Genomic DNA, 10,241 nt, shown 5'->3' with positions numbered 1-10,241 from the left:
CTCATTTTCTTGAAGAGATCTATAGTCTTTCCCATTCTATTGTTTTCCCGCATTTCTTTGCACTGATCACTGAGGAAGGCTTTCTTAACCCTCCTTGCTAGTCTTTGGAACTCTGCATTCAAATGGGAGTCTCTAGACCCCATGAACTGCAAATACTGAGCCCATATGCAACAATAACTGAAGCTCGAATGCCTAGAGCCTGTACTCCACAACAAGAGAAACCACCACAGTGAGAAGCCTGGACAATGCAAAGGAGAGTCAGTCACCCCTGCTCGTTGCAACTAGACAGAGCCTGTAAAAGCAATGAGGAACTGGCAAAGCCAAAGGAAAAAAAAAGAATGGATGGATGAATAAATAAATAAGTAAATAAAATAAAGTTGGGCAGAAGACCTCAACAGACAATTCTCCCAAGAAGGTATACCTGCGGGCAATAGGCACATGAAAAGATGGGCAATATCGCTAATTATTAGAGAAGCTCAAGTCAAAACTCAAATGAGCTGTCACTTCATGCTGCTCAGAAGGCCATTATCGAAAGGGCTACAAATAATAAATGCAGGAGAGGATGTAAAGAAAAAGGAATGACCCTATCCTTTGGTGGCCACTTAAAACTGGTGCAGCTGTTATGGAAGGAGAACAGAGGTTCCTTCAAACACTAAAAACAGAGCTACCATGTGAGGAGGAGTCATACAGGCTTGTATACAGAGAAGACGCTTGATTCCAAAAGATACATGAACCCCAAGAGTCACAGCAGTGTTGCTTATAATAGCCAAGACAAAAGCCACTTAAATGTCCATCAACAGACGGATGCATAAACAAGATGTCCTCTACATAGATATATGTATGCTCAGTCGCTTTAGTCCTGTCCAACTCTTTGCAAATTATGGACTGAAGCCTGCCAGGCTTCTCTGTCCATGGGATTCTCCAGGCAAGAATACTGGACTGGGTTGCCATGCCCTCCTCCAGGGGATCTTCCTGACCCAGGGATTGAACCTGTGTCTCCTGCATTTCAGGCAGATTCTTTACCACTGAGCCCCTGGGGAAGCCCCCATATAGACATACAGATCTCTCTATATACACATACTGAAACCCTACTCAGGCATCAAAAGAGAAGGACATAGTGGCATCTGCAGCAATGTGGAGGGTCCGAGAGATGATCATGTGAAGTCAGAGAAAAAGACAAATATCGTAGGTATCACTTATATGAGGGATCTGAAATAGGACACCAATGAACTTACTTGCAAACCAGAAGCAGACTCACATCGAAAAAACTCATGACCACCACAGGGGAAAGGGGAGGGGAGGGATCAATTGAGAATCAGGGATTAGCAGATTCAGACTACTATACATAAAACAGAGGGGACTTCCCTGGAAGTCCAGAGGTAGGGAGTCCACCTTCCAATGAAGGGGAAGTGGGTTTGATCCCTGGGTGGGGAGCTAACATCTCATATGCTGCACGGCAACTAAGCCCACATGCTCTAGAACTCACAGGCCACAAGTAGGAAAAGTCTCAACAAAAGATCCCATGTGGCGCAGCTAAGACCTGACAGCTAAATAAATATTTATAATATATAGAGAACAGAGAAGGACCTCCTGTACAGCACAGGGAACTTCACAAACTGTCTTATAGAAATTATCATCCTAAGAAATCTGTCAAAGAAAAGGTATACATATATATTGAACTGAGTCCTTTGTCAATACACCAGGAACTATCACAACACTGTAAATTAATGGTACTTCAGTCAAAAAAACACAAAAGAGGACTCATACACCGTAGTCAAGTTGGATTCATCTCAGGTTTACAAGGATGCTTCAACAAATGCAAGTTAATGAACGTCAACAAAGGAAAAGACAAAAAGCACAGGATAATCTCCACAGACCCAAGAAAAGCATTTCATACGATTCAACATCCATTCCTCATAAACACTCTTCCTAAACTGGGGATGGAGGGAACCTATCTCAACATAATATAAGCTACATGGGACCAACTCACAGCAAACATAATACTCAACGGTAACAAGCTGATAGTCTTCCAACTAAAATCTAGAAGAAGAAAGGGAGCCCACTTCACATCTTCTCTTCAACATGGGACTGCACGTCCTACCCACAACAATCCGCCAAGAATCAGAAATGAAAGGTATCCAGGTTGGAAGCAAAGAGATATGACTGTGGCACGCAAGTGACATGATACTGTAGTGACAGCATCCTAAAGTTGCCACTCATCAACTACGTTAAGAGCACTGGTAAACAAATTTAGCAAGATAGCGGAATACAAGATTGGTGTATAGAAGTCAGCTGCATCTCTTCACACTAACAACAGAATATCAGAAAGGGAAAGTAAAGCAAAGCAAATTATCCTATTTAAAATCATATCAAAAAACATGTGTAAAACTAAACCTGACGAAGAAGGTGAGAGATACATATGCTGTCAATTATAATACACTGATAAAGGTTACTGAAGATGATTCAAAGAAGTGGGCAGCTACCCCATGCTCTTGGAATGGAAGTATTAGGGTTATTTAAATGCCCTACTACCAAAAGCAAAATCCAGATTTCATGCCATCCCTATCAAAGTATCCAAGACATTTTTCACAGAACTAGAATAATACAAATAAGTACATGGGACCATAAAAGACCCAGATTTACCAAACCAATCCTGTGCAAAACCAATAAAGCTGCCTAGACGCTAGACAATACTGCCAAGCTACGGTAATCAAAACAGCATGGAACTGGCACAAAGCAACAGGACAGAGACACCAGAGGTAAACTCACACATCTACACTCAGTCTTCAACACAGGAGGCAAGATACACGAGAGAAAAGACAGTCCTTTCACCAAGTGGTATTAGGGAAGCTGGACATTCACATCTCAATCAGCGATGTTAGAACACTCCCTCATACCACACACAAAACTAAACTCAAGGTGGCTACTGACTTATATAGAGAACATAACACCGAAAGACTACTAGAAGAGAACATCAGGCAAAACATTCTCTGACATAAATCTTAGTTATGTTTTTCTTAGGTCAGTCTTCCAAGGCAATAGAAACAAAATTGAAACTAAACAAATAGGTCCTCATCAAACTTACCATTTTTTACACAGCAAAGGGAATCATAAACAACATCGGAACACAACCAACGACTGGGACAAAATATCTGCAAATGATGTGACCAACTACAGATTCATTTACAAAATATACCAACAGTTCAATTTAGTATCAAAACCGTAAGCAATCTAACTTTAATACTGGGCATGGAATTCCCTGGTGGTCCAGTGGTTGGGGACCTGCCTTCCAAAGCAGGGAATGTAGGTGTGAGCCCTGGTCCAGGAAGACCCTGCATGTTGCAGAGCAGCTAAGCTGGTGACTGCAATTACTGCAGCCCACTCGCACTCTGCAGAGCTGCACGCTGCAAATACTGAGCCAGTTTTCATAGCCACCGAGGGTAGGGAGGTTCCTCTTTCTCCATGTCCTCCCCAATATTTATTATTTGTAGTCCTACGGATGACAGCCTTCTAACCAGTGTGAGGTGTGTGCCACAACAACTGAAGCTTGCATACCCAGATCCTGTTTCCTGAGATAAGAGAAGCCACCATAAAGAGAAGCCTGGACACTGCAACGGAGGGGCCCCTCCTCGCCACAACTAGAGAAAACCCATGCACAGCAATGAAGACACGAGGCAGCAAAAACAAAAACAAAAAGGATGGATGAATAACTGAACAAAAAAGTAAAATGGGGCAGAAGACCTCAAAAGACGGTTCTCCAAAGAAGATATACCCGTGAGCAATAAGCACGTGAAAAGATGGCTGACATCCCTAATTATTAGAGAGGGTGCTTAGCCACTCAGTTGTGTATGACTCTTTGCGATCCTTTGGACTATAGCCCGCCAGACTCCTCAGTCTACGGGATTACTCAGGTAAGAATACTGGAGTGGGTTCCCATTTCCTCCTTCAAGGGATCTCCCAACCCAGGGAGTGAATCTGAGTCTCCTGCATTGTAGGTAGATTTTTTATCGCTGAGCCATTGGGGAAGCTCAGCAATAAGTCAAAACTGAAATGAGTTGCCACCTTACAATGGGCAGAAGGCCATCATCTAAAGAGCTACAGATGCTTAGACGCTGGAGAGGATGTGGAGAAAAAAGAACTCCCTACCCTCTGGTGGCCATGAAAACTGGCCCTCCTATTCTGGAGAAAAGTATGGAAATTCTTCAAAAACTAAAAATAGAGCTACCACATGAGCAGCAGTTACACTCCTGGGCTTATATTCAGAGAAAATTCTAATTCCAAAAATACATGCACCTCAATGATCACAGCAGCACTGCTTTCAATAGTCAAAACATGGAAGCCATCTAAATGTCCATCAACAGATGCATAAACAAGATGTATAGAGATATATGGATATCTCTATAAATGCATACTGAAATACTACTCAGACATCAAAAAAAGAATGACATAATGGCATTTGCAGCAACACGGAAGGACCAAGAGATGATCATAAGAAGTGAAGTCAGACAGAGAAAGACAAATAATATGGTATCCCTTAAATGAAGAATCTGAACTATGATTCCAAAGAACTTATTTGCAAACCAGAAACAGACTCAAACACGTAGAAAACTCATAGATACCACAGAGAAAGCATGGGGGAGGGAAAAGTGGGAGTTTGGAATTAGCAGATTCAGAGTGCTATACATAAAACAGAGGGGACTTACCTGGAGGTCCAGTGGTTGGAAGTCCAACTTCCAGTGCTGGGGAATGTGGGTTCGATCTCCAGTTGGGAAACTAACACCCCACATGCTGCAGGGCAACTAAGCCCACACCATCTAGAGTCCAGAGGCTGCAATTAGAGAAAGCTTCAACAAAAGATCCCACAGGCCTCAGTTAAGACCCGACACAGCTAAACAAACAAACATTTTAAAAAAATATATAAAGCATAGAAACAAGGTCCTTCTGTATACCACAGGGGACTATAGTCAACATCTTATAGGAACTATAACCATAAACAATATGACAAAAATAGATACACAGATATGTATAACCGAGTCACTTGTCTATACAGCAGGGACTATCACAACACTGTAACTCAATGATACTTCAACCAAGAAAATAAGTGGGACTCATACACCACACCATGCCCTTCTCAGGTGGCACTAGTAGTAAAGAACCTCCTGCCAGTTCAGGGTACATAAGAGATGTGGGTTCAATCCCTGAGTCGGGAAGATCTCCTGGAGGTAGGCATGGCAATCCACTCCAGTATTCTTGCCTAGAGAATCCCATGCAGAGAGGAGCCTGGCAGGTTACAGTTCATGGGGTCACAAAGAGCAGGACTCCACTGAAGGGACTGAGCACGCACACAGGACAATCAAGCTGGATTCACCAGGTTCACAAGGATGCTTCAACAAATGCAAATTAATGAATGTGATCCAGCACATCAAGAAAGGAAAAGACAAAAACCATGACAGAATCATCTCCACAGACCCAGGAAAAGCATTCCGTACAATTCAACCTCCATTCATCATAAACACTCTTCCTAAAGTGGGTATGGAGGGAACATATCTCAACATAAAAAAAGCTACACAGGACCAACCCACAGCAAACATAATACTCAATGGTGACAAGCTGATAGCCTTCCAACTAAAATCTGGAAGAACAAAGGGAGCCCACTGGCATCCCTTCTATTCAACATGGAACTGGAAGTCCTACCCACAACAATCAGACAAGAAACAATAATGAAAGGTATCCAGATTGGTAGGAAGGAGGTAGGACATTCAGGGTATTCAGGTGGCGTGATACTATACAGACGACACCCTAAAGACACCACGCATCAACTACTAGCACTGGTGAAGAAATTCATCATGGCAGCAGGATACAACATTGACCCAAGGAAATCACTTCCACTTCCTCATGCTAACAATGAAATTTCAGAAAGAAAAGTAAACAATCCCATTTAAGCAAACAAAGCAATCCCATTTAACGCTGTTTCAAAAAACACAATACGTATCATTAAACATGACCAAGGAGGTGAGAGGCTTATTTGCTGACAACTTAAAAACATCGATAAATGCAACTTCAAATGCAACTCTGAAGATGACTCAAAGAAGTGGACACTCATCCCACGCTCTTGGAGTAGAAAAAATTATGGCTTTTAATTGGCCCTAATAGCCAAGGCGAACTGAAGATTTCATGTGATACCTATCAAACTAACCATGATATTTTTCATAAAACTAGAAGAAATAATCCTAAAATGTATATGGAACTATAAAAGACCTAGAATAACCAAAGCAATCCTGTGCAAAAAGAAAAAAGCTGCCCAGAATTCAGACAATACTACCAAACTGCAGTAATCAAAACTTCATGGAACGAGCACAAAACAGTCACATGGATCGAAGACACAGGTCAGTTGTTGCTGTTCAGTGGTATGTCATGTCTGACTCTTTCTGACCCCACGGACTGCAGCAAGCCAGGCTTCCCTGTCCTTCACTCTATCTCCCCAGAGTTTATTCAAACTCATGTCCATTGAGTCAGTGATGCATCCAACCATCTCATCTTCTGTTGCTCCCTTCTCTTCCTGCTCTCAATCTTCCCTTTTCTTCCTGCCCTCAATCTTCCCAGCACAGGTCAGAGAGCCCAGTAATAAACCCACACACCTACAGTCAATCAGTCTTTGAGACAGGAAGCAGGAACATACATTAAAGACAAGATAGCCTTTCAAATAGCGGTACTTGAAGACCTGAACAGCCACATGTCAATGAGTTGAGAGACTCTCACGCCACACACAAAAATAAACTCAAAATGGCTTAAATACAACACAATACACCACAAGCTCCTTGAAAAGAATAATATATTTTCTGACATAAATCGAAGTAATGTTTTTCTGTCATCATTCTTCCAAGGCAACTGAAACAAAAGCAAAACTAAACAAATAGGACCTCAGCAAACTTACCATATTTTGCACAGCAATGGGAACCATAAACAAGATCAAAACACGACCAACAGGCTGGAAGAAAATATCTAGAGTGACTGACAAGGGCTTCATTTCCAAAATGCACCAACAGCTCATACAACCCCATACCAAAACCACAAACCACCCAGCTTTAAAATTGGGCAGAAGATCGCAGTTCACCAAGAAGACTACCCCTAGGCAAAGACACATGAAAAGACAGTCAACATCCATAATTATTAAAGTGCAAGTCAGAACTCCAAAGAGTTGTCACTCACGCTGTTCAGATGGCCATCATCAAAAGGGCTACAAATAATTAATGCTAGAGAGGATGTGAAGAAAAAGGAACCATGCTACTCTTTGAAAGCTGGTGCAGCTACTATGAAGAAGCGTATGGAGGTTCCTTAAAAACTAAAGACAGTTACCGCATGATCCAGGAATCCCTTTCCTGGCTTATATTCACAGAAAACTCTAATTCAAAAAGGTATACACTCTCCAAGGGTCATAGCAGCACTATCCACAGTAGCCAAGACGTGGAAGGCACCTAAACGTTCATCAACAGATGAATGAATAAAAGCAGCTGTGCTCTACAGAGATATACGGATATGTCTATATATACACATGGATAGACTACTCAGCCATCAGCCGAAAAATGACATAATGCAATGTGCAGCAACGTGGACAGACTGACGTGGCTCAAAGGTAAAGAATCTGCCTGCAGTGGAGGAGATGCAGGAGACATGAGTTCGATCCCTGGGTGAGGAAGATGCCCTGGGGGAGGAAATGGCAGCCCACTCCAGCATTCTTGCCAGGAAAATCTTATGGACAGAGGAGCCCCTGGGGTCACAAAGAGTTGGACACGACTGGGCAACTGAACACATGCTACTCAGCCATCAAGAAAGAACGACGTAATGCCATTTGCAGTAACATGGACAGATGGAGAGCTGATCATATAAAGTGAAGTCAGGTGGGAAAAGACAATTATCCTGTGAGATCACTTATATGTGGAATCTGAAATATGATATAAACAAACTTGTTTGAAAACCTAAAACAGACTCATACACAGAAAAACAACTCATGGTCACTACAGGGGAAAGGGTGGGGAAGGGATAAATTAGGAGTTTGGGATTCGCAGATGCAGACTAATGTATGTAAAACAGACAAACAAGGTCCTACTGTAGAGCACAGGGAACTCCATTCAATGTCTAACAAGGGACTAAAAAAGAAACATTATAACAAGAAGTAGATAGATATGTTTAACTGAGCTGCTTTTCTATACACAAACTATTACAACATGCTTCCCTGGTAGCTCAGCTGGTAAAGAATCCACCTGCAATGCAGGAGACCCCCCGTTCGATTCCCAGGTTGGGAAGTTCCCCTGGAGAAGTGATAGGCTGCCCACTCCAGATTCTTGGGGTTCTGTGATGGCTCAGACCCTAAAGAATTCACCTGCAATGCAGGAGACCTGGGTTCGATCCCTGAGTTCGATCCCTGAGTTGAGAAGATCCCCTGGAGGAGGGCATGACAACCCACTCCAATATTCCTGCCTGGAGAATCCCCATGGACAGAGAAGCCTGGTGGGCTACAGTCCATGGGGTTGCAGAGAGTTGGACACAACTAAGTGACTCAGCACACACACACACACACACACACAAAAAGATCACACACCACATTCAAGTTGGATTAATTTCAGGCTCAGAAGGATGGGTCAACATAACACAAATAAATCAACGTAAGCCTGCACATCAACGAAGGAAAAGACAAAACCACATTATCATCTCCACAGATGCAAGAAAAGCATTTCATACAGCTCGACATCCTTTCATCATAAACACTCCTCCCAAAACAGCTATGGAGGGAACATATCTCAATATAATAGTTATGAAGGACCAACCCACAGTAAACAATACTCAACCATAACAAGCTGATAGCCTTCCAACTAAAATCTAGAAGAAAAGGGAGCCCACTTGCATGCCTTCTCTTCAACATGGGACTGGAAGTCCTACCTACAACAGTCAGCTAAGAAACAGAAATGAAAGGCATCCAGATTGGAATCAAAGAGGTATGACTGTCACAGTATGCAGGTAATGTGATACTATATAGACAACATCCTAAAAATGCCACACTTCAGTTATAGGCACCGGTAAACAAGTCCAGCCAGATAGCAGAATACAAGACTGATGTGCAGAGATCAACTGCATTTCTTCACACCAACAACAGAATATCAGAATGGAAAAGTAAAGCTAAGAAAACAAACAATCCTGTTCAAAATCATTGAAAAACAAAGTAAGGTACCTAAAACTAAACCTGACCAGGGAGGTGAGAGACGTATATGCTGACAACTATGATACACTGATAAAGGCAGCTGAAGACAATTCAAAGAAGTGGAAAGCCACCCTATGCTCCTGGAATGAAGTATCAGTATTATTTAAAGAGTCTTATCATCCAAAGCAAACTACAGATTTCATGCCATGCCTATCAAAGTACCCAAGACAATTTTCACAGAACTAGAATAAATCAAGGAAACATAAAAACCCAGAAGCACCAAACCAATCCTGTGCAAAAAAGAACAGAGCTGCCCAGACTTCAGACAATACTTCCAAGCTACAGTAACAAAACAGCATGGAACGTGCACAAAAGCAGATAGACTGACCAAGGGAAAGGAACAGAGACACCAGAAATAAACTCACACACCTATGGTCAATTAATCTTCAATACAGGAGGCAAGAATACACAAGAGAGAAGACAGTCCCTCCAGCAAGTGGGATTGAGGAAGCAGGACATACACATATCAATGAAGCTGGAACACTCCCTCATACAACAGACACAAACTCAAACAGGCTTAATGACTTAAAGAGAGAACATGCCACCGAAAGACTACTAGAAGAGAACATCAGGCAAAACATTCTCTGACGTAAATCCTAGTTATGTTTTTCTTAGGTCAGCCTTCCAAGGCAACAGAAACAAAATCATAATTAAACAAAGAGGACCTCACCAAACTTATCATCTTTTACACCTCAGAGGGAGCCATAAACATCAAAATGCAACCAACAGACGGGAAGAAAACATCTACAAATGGGGTGACCAACTAGGGCTTCTTTTCCGAAATAAACCAACAGCTCAAAAAACAATATAAAAACTACAAACAATCCAGCTTTAAAACTGGGCATGGAATTCTCTAGTGGTCCAGTGGCTGGGAGTCTGCCATCCAATGTGGGGAACGTGGGTGCGATCCCTGGTCACTGCAACTACAGAAAGCCCGTGCACAGCAATGAAGACGTGGGGCTGTCATAAATAAAAAATGAATGAA

The sequence above is a fragment of the Budorcas taxicolor genome, chromosome 5, assembly GCF_023091745.1.
Source record: "Budorcas taxicolor isolate Tak-1 chromosome 5, Takin1.1, whole genome shotgun sequence".
Lineage (NCBI taxonomy): Eukaryota > Metazoa > Chordata > Mammalia > Artiodactyla > Bovidae > Budorcas > Budorcas taxicolor.
This window is presented reverse-complemented; position numbering follows the sequence as displayed.